Source organism: Melanaphis sacchari, unplaced genomic scaffold (assembly GCF_002803265.2).
Source record: "Melanaphis sacchari strain LSU unplaced genomic scaffold, SCAv2.0 Contig121_pilon_pilon, whole genome shotgun sequence".
Lineage (NCBI taxonomy): Eukaryota > Metazoa > Arthropoda > Insecta > Hemiptera > Aphididae > Melanaphis > Melanaphis sacchari.
In genome coordinates, this window is record NW_020270481.1 from 113,412 (window position 1) to 130,606 (window position 17,195).

A 17,195-nucleotide genomic window follows, 5' to 3' on the forward strand; every position below is an offset into this window, starting at 1 on the left:
TGGTTCATATAATACGAGGGAAAAATCGTAATTTGAATAGGGGAGCGTCATACACGTTGGATACAGTACAATGATTACTACCACCAGTCAGCACTCCCTCGAATTTTAAATATTCGGTTTTTTTTTTTTTTGTTATTAATTATTATAATATTAAAGTTATTTCTATTAAATTCTTTTAACATTAATCTTGTAAAATGACTTAATGACAGTAACGTGATTTAATCGGGTTTAAAAAAGTTTAAGTGGTTAACTATATGAACAATAGTTTGTAATATTATTAGCTTTTGATACGTAGAATTTTCAGGCAAATGTCGCTACAACGTGGCTGCATAATGCATTATACATTATTAAATTTACACGCGACATGTCTACACGTTGATTTAATAAATGTGCTGTGATATTTGATGCGCGGCAGTGCGTTAAAAAAACGTAAATGCATTAGATATATTATACGCGATAATTCACTTGGCAGTTTAGGTAGACAAGAGTTGTCTAGAGTATAAAATATAAGAGTTATAACTGTGCAGTACTGCGGTGGCATAAATAAGTCATCGTCATCGCTATAATACGATATTAGTGATATTACCATCACCAAGAATATTAATATCAAACATCTTTTAGGCACTTTGTACTTTGTAGTAAATCTTTCTTTTCGCCTATTGATCAAATAATGAATGCATAGTACATTAGAATCATTTTGTGGTCATACTCTGATAATATAATGAAGATTTTTCATGGTACACCCGCCTACCGTCTCTAGTATTATTTACGAATGCATGATTTGCACTTGAAGCACAAGTATGAAGGCATTTCATGTTTTCGGTCAACTCTGTATTACATTGTACACATACGAGTCATTATATGTATATATATATATTATATACGTATAATATAATGTATAATAATCGACGTATTATTAGGTATATTATTGATGTTCGCAGGATTCACTTTCGCCCGTGTTCGAATATAGTGTATTTGGTGGCGAGCTTATATGAAATTCCGAAGGTAAATAACTAGAAAAGTGAACGTATAAAATATATTATACGAATACCACACGAGATTATAATATTGTACTTCACTAGTGCATGTTTCCTTCTGAACTAATATACGGAAATTTTGTTAATCACATAGTCGTCTACCGTTAGAATTATATGGTAGATAGGTACTATGCCTATTACAGTATACAGTATATAAACACGGCTTGTACACTATCTACCTACATAATGATAATATATAATAACATAAGTTAAAATAACGCGGTATCTGCCAATAATCTTATAGAATTTAGATTAGTTGAAAATCGCACAAACATTGTATTGAGTTTTTTAATCAATTTTGACGGAGAACAAAAGTATAATTTTTTTCATTTCACTTACAACATTATATTATTTTTATTATGAATAAGATTTCTTTTTCCTTTAATCAAAATATAATAGATAAGTATACATATTGTATAAATATTGAAACTAGGTATAATAGATAACGCGAATTATACTGTATACAATGTTATGAAAATTGATATAACTATGTTAATTTATCCTGATAGACGCTTATTTCGACAAAATTGTGTATTCAATTCTATTTTGGTTTTAGAAACTATTGAATTTGATATCTATTCACAACGGTGCATACTACTTGCGTCCCAAATTGAAAATAGCAGGTAACTCGCGTCTGAACAGTTTGGACGCAACTTACTTGTATATATCGATGTGTTAATCGCGTCTCGATTTATAATTTCGTAAGGATATAATTTTATAGTTAGGCATACCTACATGAGAAAAAACATATAGATATAGGTACGTAAATTGTTATATTTAATAATTATTAAAATTTTTTTGAAATATTTCACACAATCGCTAATTTCAGAACGATATGTAGATAATACGAAAATAAAATATAAATTTATATATTGTCATATAATTAAAAAAAAAATTGAATCAAAAAATCTATGAATGTTGTTACCAATCAATATTAGGTAAAAATTTAGGACATACATTATTTATACCTAATAACAAACTGTTAATTTCTTTGTTAAGTTTGGCAATTTGGGTTTTAATAAATTTTATTTTATCTTTTTAGTCACTATTATAATTTTTTTTTTTTGTTTATTCGAACTGTTTATTAGAATTTATGTATTAATTTGAAATTCTTTTAGTAGGTACTTTCATGAACACAAAAATATTAGGGTGTGAGTGATAAAATGAAGAATTTAATTTTGAATAAAATGATTTATACGAGTAAGTAGTTCGCCGAAGATTAGTGAGACACTCAGTCCATATTTGAGGAGGGAAATGCGAATCTTCAGAGATATAATTATTTAGGATGTAATAACAAAATTGTTGATATCTAACCAAAATCATTGTTTAGGATGTAAATAACCCGTCAATTAATATCATAAGTAAGTTGCGTCCAAGTATTTGGGACGTAATTTACTGTTGTATTATTGCAAATTCTTATCAATGATCTTACACGGGATGCAAGTAACATGCAGTTAGTTATTCACAACTTTAAGCATAAATAACAAAAAAAAAAAAAAATCGCTAAACAAAGACAAAAATAAATACTATTTTATTTAAAGTACAGAAATAATTATTATCGTATCGGTTATTGACGAAAATTTTTTCAGACTTTGTCTCATTCCATTTTATTTTTTATTTTTTTAGTTGAACTACTGCCTTTATATTACATTTATTATTAATTACTAGTTAATACTTTCTTCTATGGTAAATACAAATTACGTTAAGTGACAAGAAGTACGTATTTTCGGTCCTAACTTAATAAAAGATTTTCAAATTTATTTTTGTGAATATAAAGCATGTCTTCTCGTAAACATGTAATTGATTTTTAAAATTCATAAGATACTCTTTTCTTTGTTTTTGTAACATTATGTAAAATTAAAAATACGTGAAAATAGTTAGTTACAGTTTAACGACACGTTAAAAGTTAAATTAAATTTTTTATTGACATAGTACAAATGTATATTCACTATAATTTATTGTACTAAATTCTGCAGACGTCATTATAGAAAACACAAACGAATTCACAAAACAATGCAGTCTGTATACTTGGAGATATAATACATCAAATAAGAAATTGCATACTGATCGCAATAGATCGTTTGATGCTTTTCGATTACTAAAATAAAATACAGCAGCGGTGTCGTCTTTGCGGTTAACCGGCTTTGTTTACTTTTGATATTATTTCCCAATCCATCGCGATCTAACCCACACGACAAATATGATTTGTATATATATATAATTAGTACTTAGTCGTAGTATAATGATAGTGCTACAGTCGTATGCGATGTTTGGTGCCTATGATGGCGATAGTATTCAAGTTGCGGTCGTAAAAGTATACCAAGCACTATATATTATATTTTCGCGAGCACGGACGAAAACACGATGGGTGGTGGGGTCGAGGTTATGGTCCAGACTGAAAATGAAAACCAATATTATAAAGCATGTATATTTACGACTGCGTCAGTATACCATCATTGTTTGGCCGGTGCTCTGAGTCACGGACGTAACCGAAAAAGTGAAACGCGGCGCGGTGAACTCGCGGCTCCGGGGCAACAAATCGAGTAAAAGATTAAGAAAAAAAAACCGCGAACGCCGCCGTCTGCGTAGACGTGCGGTTGACCTTATACACGAAACCGACGGTGTATAATCGTCGTTGGGCGAGATGGTTTGGATCTCTTTTTTTCTGTCTACCGACAAAGTTGACGTTTCGTTTCTTGTTTTTACGACTAGGTTTTTTACTTTTTCGTTTGTCTACTATGCTCGCGGCAAATATTATTACGGTTATAGACTCATAGTGTACGCAAGACATTTAGACATAGGCGAAATCGACTAGTCGAGTCCGGGGTGCGTAGTTGTTTATCGTTTGCCCAGCGCGTGGAACCGATATAACAGCTGTGCACGTCGCGTAACGCGCACACAATATTCACATGGCCACGAGACCTAAACGGCAATAATTAGCATGGACTACATGTGTCTCATAAAATTTTCTACAACGAAATTAGAGAAACTTATGAAACGTACGTGTTTCACCCAGAAGACAGATAGAATGAGACTCACAGCAGTGCAACAACCCGTTGTCGTCTCTAAGCCGTTGCACCTATGCAATGTTATCGTATGCGAGTATTTAAATATTATCACTCGAATCGGTTGAATCGGCATATACTTGTATATTGACGAAGTGCAGGATATAAAATATTATAATATGTTTATTTTATAGTCTGTGCTCTGTACACGTTCATGCCGCTGTTTTTCGTGAAAATTTCTACGAAATTTTGATAACGTAACGAAGTAGGTCGATATTACTAGATGTGTATAATATATACGTACATAGAATAATATTATACACTACAGTGCTCTGCAACAGCCATAAACTGCCTGGAACCATAAATTCTAATTACCAGTTTCCATTTCTTCCAGCAGATGTGTTTAAATTTTTTTTTTACCTTCCAGCGTCTTTTTCTATATTCCGGTTTACTGGCGATTCGATTTCTTCGACCCACATCTTGGGTAAATATCGAACCAACATAATAATATATAGTTTACGACTTGTTTGAGTGCGGTGTGCATAATATTATATTATCATTATACGGGAAGGTCAGCACTCGGCGTGTTGTTTTGAGATATTTAATAATTAGATATTATAAACATTCACAGTTATTTATTTATAAAGACTTTAATACCCAATTGTCGTTGGTTAATTGAATTCAACTTATAACATTACAATTAAATAACACGATGTTTTTTTTCTTGATTGCGTATTGGTGCCCAACAATTCGATATTTTGTAATATAATCTCTATAATGTATTCGATGTTCCTCAATAAGAATTATTATCAACACTTCGCCTGTATTTGTATAATTTTTTAAGTTCTAACATTTTCGTTAAAACATCTTATATCTTAAGTATAATTAAATAGTAGGTAGCTTAAGCCGCTTAAGGTTACATTGGTGAATGTTTTTTTTAGAAATTATTTGAATCATTCGGTATTAATACAAACTATGGGTTACCAGCTACGATGTTTTATTATCTGATTATAAACGAAAACCCGTCTTCTGTGTGCGTTATAGATCATTAAACTCGACTGCAAGTGTTTGTAGCCATAATATAGGTGAAATCACGCAAAAAACTGATGAGTTTACATAGTAGGTACCTGGTACCCATATAAAATATTAAACTATATTATAATATTGACACAAATAAATTGATTAACTTTGACAGTAATTATCATTGAATTCAATTTTCATATATCATTTTCACTAGATATATTTGATTGAAAAATAGACAATCAATACGCATTCAATTTAACTGACACAGTAAGTAATAATTGAACTCCAGATTGATGAGAGAAAAATATTTTTTCATTAAACCCATCATTACTAAAGTATTGGTCGTGCGTTGATGAATATAGGACATCAATTAAAATGTAAAACGTTTTGAAATTTTTACACTGATAAAACCATAGAGACCATTTTAGTCATATGATATTTAAGTTCATTGAACCATAAATAAAATTGTCTTAATATGAAGTCATTACAAACAATTTAAAATACGTGTGTTTAAAACGATACATCCCTTTGATTCTGATTATGCGGATTCCGCGCCAGATTATGTTGATTATTTATGATTAGTGGCGATGTTGGAACAAAAGACTATAAACATTAATCGATTGGTTTAGGAAAACGCAATAAAAACGAGTCTTTGGGGTTAATGAAATACGATTTAAACAATGATCAATTCAATTTGTTTCGTTCGACAGAATTGCATTGGCCATTGATTTATTGCAAATCCGGGATTGTTATATGATTTTGTTGGCTCATGTCACACAACGTTTCCGGTTAAAGTAGACTTTCCAATACTCCTCTTGTTCACACTTTACTTTATCACATTAAATTATTGGTAAACAATAAAGTTGGAATTTTATGTATTTCCAATTGATTTATTAATAATGTATTTTACATTATTTATACCTTTTCACCGTAATAATTTAGAGGTTATACGAGCAATCGTTATTTTGAGTTAATTATTTTTGTGTAATATATAAAAAATATACTTTATTATAAAAGTATATTAATAGTTTTTTTTTTCAAAAATATTATGTTTGTATTTTTAAGGTTATAAATACTTATATTAAACTATAACCAAATAATTTAAAAAAATTGATATTTATGTTTTTACACCTATTTTATTTTTTTTCAAATAAAATATTTTAATCAATATTGTTTATTATACCCATAATGCGTTGTTTTTTTTTTACAAATTTGAATTTACCGCGCTAAATGTAAAAATAAAATAAATCAATACAATTATATACATTACGATATGTATGGCCGGTATCAGAATAATTTTATATGTTTATAGCAAAAAAGTATTAATCATTTGGAATTTTATACTATTATGGAAACTTGGTGGAATATATAAGATCGTCATAAATAATTAGATGATATTCGATATAAATTATAACTTATTGATGGTTTTCTGCCGATATAGTATAAAGTTGTCATAAATGTACACAAAAAATACAAAAAAAATAAGTAATTAACTTAATTGTAAGCTCTTCTTTGCTTCTCAGTAAATAAATAACATTTATATTCTTCATAGAAAGCTGTTGACATTTTGTCATGTGACTTCATATGAAACATTGACTATCAAGAGCCCCCGAGTGAAATTTGTGTCATCAGTTGGTCTGAAAGAAAGCGGTCCTGGTACATTTGCCTCGGGGTCATCAGCTTCACCCCGCCGACTTTCCCACTGTCTAATGCGTCTAATGGGATAATTGATAGTAATGATAACCTTCAAAACGTCTGCTTACTAATAAAGTATTATTTTATAATGATTAAAAAATTGTTGTTGCAAACGTCCGGAATTTTCAGATTTAAATTAAATATTTAAGAGTGTTTACATGGGTAAATGGTAATAGGTCTATTTTCGTAAAATTATTGTTATAACTACAATTATTATGATAAAAAGAAAGTGATACTTAGTAATAATTATGTCTTATCACTTATAAATTGAATAATTAATACATCCACTTTTTAAATATATCTGTAAGTGTAGTATAATATACAATGCTCATGACACTAATATAAACAATCATTTTAAATTACTATTTTATTAACTATACTTTAAATTTTATATTTATATGTTAACAAAAAGTTGTTTGTTTACCGAAGAAACAAAACTTTCAAAGTAATTTTTTATTTTTATTATTAAATGTTATTATTTAGATGTTTAACCACTGTTCTTATAAAATTATAATACGTAATAATAAATAATAATAAATTTTATTGTGCAATTCCATGATCTAATATTTGTATAGGTATATAGCAGATAGTTCAAATAAAAGATAATATGCATACATCTTATACATTTAACATTTGGATGTGTCTGTTTTTATAAATTTAGAATAAATTATTAAATCCATAAATATTTTTAGAATCTAAATAGAATGTTGAATGTATCGGCAATAATTTTGTGCTTTCTTTTAAAGCAATAAAGATACTTTGATTTAACTTCCAGTATATTTATATGTAGAAAATTATATCTTTTTGTTATTTAAAATTCTTGGAACTTTCTTAACAATTGGGAAAATAATTTATATACATATATAGTATGTATATAGAAAATGAGAATGTTCATGGATACAAATTTTAGAAAAAAATCAATATTACGTTATTTTTTTATATTTAAAAACTTATTATTATTATATACACGAAATTTACGTCATAAAATTATGCATAATTATAATAAAACTTTCTAGAAATACTAAAATTTTCAAAACATTATGGTTCTTTTTCGATTATTTGTAGAAATTTAAATATTTGTCTTTTTTTATAAATGTTGATAAAATTGTGTATGTTCTGCCAATAAACTTGAAAATATAATGCAAGTGTCTGTTATTACTAGAATTAAAAAAAAAAAAAACTAAGCATAAATTTTCATAGTAAAAATTTTGACAAAATCGGATATTTACATATAAAATAACAACAAAATTCGTGTAAGTCATGAACATTTACAAGTTGTTTTTTAGCAAAAAATTTTAAATTTTAATAAGTTAGATTTAAAATGTTAATAAAGGGTATTTCATAAATTAATTGTTCCTATACTTCTTACAATCTTACTACACACATTACTGGTAGAAAAATATTGAAAATATTTTTAGAAATGCATGCTGACGGTCCCCACACAGAAACTTGATCATTTACAATATATAATAATATTATTGTTGGTTTAAAATTAAACATATTTATTAAATTATAGCAACTTATTATTAATTAATGACGACTTACACTTAAAATTAACTATATAGCAGACCAAGTTCTCCGGTTTTTTTTTTAAGTATGAAAGTAAAATTATTGTACTATCACAGAAACATAAAAAAAGAGAAACGTTAGGCAATATTATGCTGTCACTTGGACATCATAATAAAAATTTAATGTTGAATACTTGTATATGTGAACTAATGCTTAATTTCACATACATATTTTCGTGTTAAACGTGTGTTTACCGAAATTAGAGATGGTTTCAGCAGTGTTGCAAATATTGACGAATGGACGGATATGTCATATTTTAGAGGTTAATTTATTGCAGAGAAACTAGTGAATAAATTCAACTAAATTTTAAGAAAAAGAAATAAATATTCTTTGAATATTTAATTTAAAATTACTTAATACATTTAGAAGTTTTATACATAGATTTATAAGTTTTAGTAATGTATACTATATTACTATATTGTGATGTTTTTTTTATTACATTACATGAATTATAATATTATCGAACTAGCTTTTCAATATTGAAAAGAACTTCTTATGAAGAAGTCATCCATTTATGTAACTCCTATAAGGTTTTAGATTAATAGAATTAATAATGAGTAAGAGGTCAAAATTATTAAGAAGAGATTACAAAGGTTTGGTTGAGATAAGTGATTCGCCAATTGTTTGGGTGGTTATTAAAAGAATATTTATAATATCATATAAATAACTCATGTATGTTTTTTATTAATATAAAATCGAATAAAGGTACGATTATTTTGGAAATCAAAAAATTATTAATATTTAAAATTTTTCCGCATCTACAATATACAATTTGTATTTTAATAAATTTAAACAAAAATTTATTTTTATTTTTTTCAATCTTCATGTTTTTATAGTAAGTTATACACTTATACGTAAATGATTTATTTGTTTATTTGTTTAAACCTTAAAGATTTATTAGAGTTAAAATATAAATAACTATAAATATTAACCCAGTCCTAAAATAATCAAGTCAGACCGGAACTTATAATGAAAAAAAAAATTTAATAAAAAATAGAGAAAAAAAATTCCATCCTAACCGGATTGAAAATACAAAATGAAATTATAAATTCTTGTCGTTTATCAGAATTGCAAATTATAATCAATTATCGTTGTATGATTATATAGCAATATTATTTGATCACATAGTACGTAAAATCTTTTTCATAAGAAAAATTCCAGAAAAATTCTAGATAGAAAATAAAACCTATTACTTAGTGTTGGATATATACATCTCACTTTCATTCTCTTCATTCACTTCATTCAATATTAAAAATATGTGTTATAATAATTTGGTATGACATTTAATAACTTTGATAAACATTGCTTAACATTCCATAAACGATAGTGAATGGAGATCTAAAATTATTTAACAGTGAGATTATTTTTTATATTTTGAGAAAGTATTGAAGAAGAATGACTACGATAAAAAATGTGACATTGAACTTTTTCGTTCTACCCATAGGCGCAATTTCAAAAAAAAAAAAAATTAAGTGTTTATACTCTGTATTTTCTGTACATTTAAAATTATTATTAATGAGGTTAATGGATTTTTTAAAAAAAAATATTGAATAGTAATTTAAAATATAATTAGTTTATTATGCTTTTATAATCTTCAAGTTTTGAGTTACTATACATGGTAAATATGGTTATATGGTATTTTTGGATTGAGTGTAATTTAAATTTTTCATTTATTTATTAATAGGAAAAACTCAGTTTAATTAATAATATTCTAATATTTAATGACAAGCTATTTTTAGTTCTTTTTTATAAGCAGATGTTAACAAGTCTGATTGCATTTAAGTTCTACCACAAAAAATATTAAAAAAGATAAATTTATTCTTTATAAAACTGTTATAAATCTATAATATTTTTGGTAAAAAAAAAAAAAAAAACTGTTCAAAATAATGTATAATATTAATATACTTTAAAAAATATATTTTAATATAAATGACATAATATTTTAAGATTTAACTATTAAATTGATAGTTAAAATGTTTCCTGTTATTAATGAAATCTTATCGTCGAGTATTATGCGCAGTGTATTTCATTGATTTAAATTAAATTAAATTAATTTATATTTTAATTAATATCATATTGTAACTTAAAAACCGTAAATTATTAGAATTTTAAAAATGTTATCTTAAAATTTTTTCAAGTATATTATGGTAACAAAACTATATTTTTTTAATATTTACCAATTAAGATTAATATTTCAAAACATAGCTATTACATTTTTAAAAATAACACTTCAAATCACATTTACCACTGAAGAAAATATTGATAGAAATCGGATTAATAAATTAAAATATAATTATATAATATTTATCGATAAAAATAAAAATATTAACGTCTACCAAAATGTTTTGATCGGCGTATTAATTTTTTTTACAATGTTTTTGGTCGTAAAAGTTATTTGAATTCAAAATCGTATATTCTAAGATTAACAAAATAGTTTTTATCAAATTTAAAAAGTATCAAATGGGTATACATATAAATGATATATTTCTTATTTTAAATTATGGTTAATTTAAGGATTTCGTATAATTTGGGTGGATTTAACTCGGAAAGGCTAAAGATTTAGAAAAATAAAGAAATTTAAATGTAATTTTAAATCACCATATCGTTTGTGTTATAAGCTTATAAGTTATAAGTATACGTGTTAAAAATGTAATCAAATTATTTAAATTTTAAATACATAATCAAAAACTAAATTTAAGCCATCTAATTATTAAAATATACAAATGTTTAAATTACTTTCAAAAACAAAAATACTTAATAATAATAATAAAATAATATGCATAATATACAGTTCGATGTGCTTATATAATATTCTATTCTACAAGGTGACACATTTGTATTTAGTTTAGTTAAAATAGTGAATTGAAACTTACATTCAAAAAGTGAGTTTTTATCTGGATTTTAGTTCCGTTGAAATAAATATCACGTGTATCACAACCACACTTCACCACCACAAAAAAAAAATTATAATAATAATAATAAAATAAATTTAGTAAGTTTTAATTTAAGTTCAAGAAAAAAACCAAAAAAAAAAAAATATCAATGCAAAAACACCCTACATCACAATAGAAACCGGCAATAGTATGATTAAAAAAAACTCATCTGAACGCATTCGAAGTTAACGGACAAGTGTGTCAGGCAAAACAATAAGACGGTATAGCGTATGGTTGTTGATAGCGGTCGCGGCATCGTCCATTTCTCCGAAGGAAGTTCCCTCTCACTGTCGGTCGGTTAAGGTTGAGGTCGTTAAGTAATGAAATTATTAATATCAGTCAACGATCTTTCTTTTTTTCCGCAGACTAGTTTTAAACGCACCAGGATTAATAAAAAATAATTGGAATAATTTTCTGAGACGTCTATGTGTCTAACGCAGTATATAATAGCTAGATTTGAGCCAACAAGTTAATAATAAAATTATTGGCATAAAACATTATGCATACAAATTTGAATGTTAACGATAAAAATTTAACTATTTTATTGACGCTAATAAATGGTTCAGGAATTCACAGGTTTTAATTTTCACTTAAGCTTTTTATTGACTATTGCTTACATTTAATATCTTGTATTTCTTATCATATTTTACTATAATGATTGTAAATAATAAAATTCTAAGTATTCATTTGATACATATACTTTGCAAAAAACTTGTGAATAGGTATTTTTATTTTTTTTCAAAAAGAGTTTTTAAAGAAATAGTAAAAAGATAAGTACACATTATACATTGATGTAACAAATAATATAATTAATAACAACGGCTATCAATGGTTAATTCGTCGTTTTTAATTAATGTATAAAATATCAACATCTAATGAAATAATAACTAGAATTAAATTATTTAATATATTTAATTTTCAATTATTATTATATACTAATCATTGTTATAATAATATAGTTAAAGTAGAATAAAAAGTTTTAATTTATAATAATATCAAGTTTATAAATAAACAGTTCAATTTCGAGATTAATTAAACTGACATGTAATTTAATCAATGGTTAATGTACATAATTTTTTTTTTTTTAATTTACAAAATTAAAAACTTCTAATCACCGTTAAATAGTTAGAAAAAAAATATTTAGTTATAATTATCAGCAACAGGAATCAAGTAAAAATAAATTATTGTATACTTAAAAATTCTTTAATAAAACTTGAAAATAATATCATTATATTTTACTTTACAAAATTAATTAAAAATACTAATATTCATAATCAATGCTACCGCCTACTAATACTATATTGCTATAATAAAAATTTGGGTTATATAAAATCCAAAAGCAATTAAATTTAATATTATTAAAAATGCATCGAAATTATATATTGTTATATAAAAGTTAATTTTATTAAGCTCAAATATATTGTAATAATTGATTATATATGTACATATTATATTATTTGTATCACAGTAATTGAATTTAATATTGTTATTGCTAAGCTACAATAATTATTTAAAAATATCATCAAAATAGACAAAATATTAAAATAAGCTCAAAATATTATTTTATAAATATTGTACATTAATAATACCGTCAAAAATAGTACAAATTAAGCTAAATCCTTTTCATTTTAAAATGCATCAAAACTAGATCACATTTCTGAAACATAAGCAACTTAGTATAGGTACTTATCTACAAATTAAATTGAACCGTTCTACTTTATATAAACCGTGTTCACTGGATTTGAAAATTAGCCGAAAATTAGTATTTTACGCATACCATTTTGAAAACACAAGACTTTATTTTATCAATTTAAATAATAAAAATTCGTATAGTTGCAATTTCTATACTTACAAAATTAATGATTATGTTAATATTGTATTAATCTGTTAGATTATTAAATGTATTAAAATGTTAATTATCTATTAAAATATGCAATTTTAAATGATAATAATTTGCATAATTTTCAAATGTATTCACATTACACTTATTCAGAGATCCAAATATTTTTAATAAGCTATTTTTCTTAGAAACCTACATTCACCATACTCTTTCAAGAGATTGAGATAATGTATTAAATACATATGAAATGGTCTGAGAATGACATAATTGTTGAATGTGCAAAATAAATATACTAAAAAATATGGTTGATATAAATAATACTTAAGTAAAGAAAATAAGTTAAGAAATGCGAAAAACCTAAAACAGATAACAAATAAAAAATATTACCAGAACTTTTTGATAGCTACGTTTGCATGTGTTATGACGTGTATAAAGATTTTAGATAATATGAATTATGAAGAACTACCTATTAGATATTATAATTAAGTATAATTTTGTATACATAACACGTATTTTACGCATGTGTACCAATGTTAACTAACCTCACCTTTAACGATACTTAGGTAACGGCTCCTGTCTATTGTTTACTTATTTCCAAATGGCTCTCGTCAAAAAAGGTTTTACGAACAGCCAACAGGTAAGTTCACAAACGGCTTCGGTCGAAAAAAAATGTACTAACAGGTATAATTGTATGATTGTAAACTCTATAATTATTATTAGACAAATGTACGCTTGTCTGATTGAAATAAACGACTGCTCGTCGAAAAAATTATTTACGAGTTTTTATCGAATAAAATAGTACGCATAAATTGTGCTGAACAAATTTACTCGAAATATGATTTTTTATTAGTATTTTTATTTGTACAAACATTTTTTCCATTATTTATATTTTTTAACATTAACAATTTAAAATTTCATATTATACTATAAACTCTCTTTATATAATTTTAATAACTTACTTAATGTACATCAAGACATTTTTAATCACACCTATTTTGAGGCAGATCAAAGTCTGTATAAAGTGGAAGAAATGTGTGTTGTGAAAATCAGAGCCGTTTAGGAATTTACTTGATCGTTAGACCTTTTTTGACGGGAGCCGTTTGGAAATTGACTTTTTTTGTAAAACGGAAGCCGAACGGGCTCCGACCACTTAATCATTGATTATACGTAATTTGTATGTATTTTTACATCTATGTTTTATTTAAGTAAATGTTTTTGCATAAAGTTTCCAATATTTAACTTACAAATTTCGGAATAATTAATGTATAATATTACATTATAGTCATTAATAATACATTTCCTAATATTTCCAATAGACGAATTTAAATGTTATAAATTTATAACCATAAAATAATTCACAAAAACATTAACATTTTTCACAAACCTACTAGATCACTTTTTTAATATTAGAATTAGGTATCATTATAAGCTATATAAGCTGTATAAGATGTCTATAAAATAAAATATTTTATTAAATAGGTATATCATATAGAGTGTGAACCATAATGTTTATGACGGCATATGAATTCTTAAAATCATAAAATGTAAAAATTTCAGTAGATATCTGATATACTTTCACGAATAAAATAAGTAATCACCTACTTACATTTCTCTAGTAAATTCATTAAATAAGGAAATTGTGATTTAAACTTAATTTTTTTAATTGTTTTTTATTTCGCAATGAAATATAAATAAAAATGAGACACTAATTATAAATAAAATAATAAAAACATGAACAACGTGAAATAAAGTTTTTATATATTTTTATAAATGTTTAAACATTTAGAATTTATTAGGCTATAATTTATTACATATAATTAATATTATAAGTAGATGTTATATATTAAAAGTTTTTTGTGAATTATTGAAGTATGTGTATAAAAAAAGTTGAAATACCTAGTTAACACGTTATTTATAAATTATAGTTTAATGATTCTCGTGTTATCCGTGTGGAAAATCCTTTCAATAATGCATTCAGTGCTTATCAAAAAAATATTTTTTTAAATTTATATTAACATAAGTCTAACTAGATATATATTATATATTTAAGGAATATAATTTTTTTTAATAAATAAATTCAAAAGAGAAAATATTCCTCTGATACATATTAAATTTGAATATAACATTGTTGCAATTGAATAATTTATTTGGTTATTTAAATAGTTTAATATTTCTGTTTTAATTTTTGCATCATGCATATTATTACATTGTTTACATTAATTTAAATATTTAACTAAAATACTTATTTATATTATACAATAATATTAAAATATTACATACATCTTATTTATTCTAATCAATTAACACATAAATATTTTTTTTTACACATAAAAGATATATTCGTATTGATGTCAAAAGTGAATAAATTTCATACCTACTTATTTAATAAGCAATAAATAATAGATATGGCACTAGATACATTTCAACTTTAATTTAAAGAACAGATTTAATTATAGATATAAATGACAATAGAATTACAAAATGGTTTTAAATCAAAATTTTCAACCGTAACAAAGAATATATTTTGTATAAAAAGATCATTTTTTAATGAAAAACCTCGAAAAATACTTAATTTATGAGGTTTATTTTATGAAATTTTGTTTCTAAAAAATATAACATCACTATTTATCATTGATAATTCAATAAACTAAAATATTAAATAGGATTTAATAAAGGGAAATAATACATTTTTTAAAAATATTTTGTTATGTACTATTTAGTGATTCAGAGATGTAGAATTTCATTTTCTTAAAACACGTTGTTGAGTATGTTTTGAAATAGGTATATATTTAAATATTATTGGTAGGTTTAGTGAAGTGTAGTAGGCAATATAATATACTTACTAAAATCTACTATAACCACGATAGTCTTTATGGAACTAAAACCATGAAATTATTGATACTTTAACAGCTGGACATGTTTATCAGAGATTATAGGTGTAACGTACCGCTTATTTAATGTTATAATTACCACTTATTCGAGAGTAGGCATTTAGTTTTCTATGGCCATAGAAGCGATTTGAATATCAAGAGTTAAGTATTATATATAATAAACTGTTGGTTTTTTGGATGTAAACATTTTACGGGAAAAAGGTGGGAAAAGTATTTGTCTTGTGTTAAGTTTTACTTGAACATGTTTAGATGTTTTTTTGTACCTACATATATAGCATTATAATTCATCAGTATTTCTAGATTTAAAATTTTCGGGAAGTTAGATACAAATTAATGTGATTTATGAGTTTTTTATTACTATTAATTATTATTTATTGGGTAATTGTGATATTATTATTTATTTTATGTCAGTATATCTTACATGAAAGTATTAAGTTGATAAAAGTGTTGAATAAAGTTCTGTATTTTATATTTTTGTCTAACAATATAAATCATAGAATTTGATTGAAACAGTACCTATACAATATTGTTTAAATAATATAGCATAGTTTTCTTTTTCAAAAAATTAAATAATAACACTTGATATATGATGAATGACATCTATTTACATTATTTCACGTTTCAGAGTTGTTAGCGATGCAAACGAGAGTACACAAAAAAATCTAGGTATCTATCTATATGTATTGATATTAGATTTAGTAGGTAAAATTCTGTATAAATTTGGTGCAATAATAAACTTGACCCACACACATATATTTATGACGTGTAATCATAAACATTTATATGATTTGACCGTTAACGATTTTGGCCTGAATTCGACAAACGATGAAATAATAATGATAAAATAAATGATGTTTTGATAAATAGTATGTATTATATAGTTACAATTTGATTTTCGTTTAAAGTAATATTTATATTATTAGGGCTATCGCTAATAACAGTTTAATGTTTCACCGAGTTAAAATAAAAAAATGATTAGAATATTCGGTTTTACTTAAAATCCATTCACCACATTATTACCTACTTATTCAAAACTTACTAACCGTTTCAAACATTTGAATTTTTTAAAAAAAAGTAGAAACGATATTCATTATTTAAATTATGACACTATTTGAATTGCATATTTTTAAAATATTTTTATCATAAAAATATTCAAGGTAATAACGGCTATACATCTAGATAGGTACCATAAATGGAAAATA

The 17,195-nt window shown here is 24.9% G+C and overlaps 1 protein-coding gene across 3 annotated transcripts in view; it reads right to left on the reverse strand.

Annotated features, from left to right (window-relative positions):
• LOC112590886 overlaps window positions 1-17,195 on the reverse strand; it is a 75,027-nt gene that overhangs the window by 51,262 nt on the left and 6,570 nt on the right. The window contains exon 1 of one of the 3 annotated variants that reach the window (XM_025334481.1): window positions 11,203-11,476. The exons of the other annotated variants lie outside the window; for them this stretch is intronic. The gene's annotated coding sequence lies outside the window, so the exon portion shown is untranslated. Of the gene's footprint in view, window positions 1-11,202; window positions 11,477-17,195 lie in introns of those variants that run through there. 3 annotated transcript variants of the gene reach the window in all.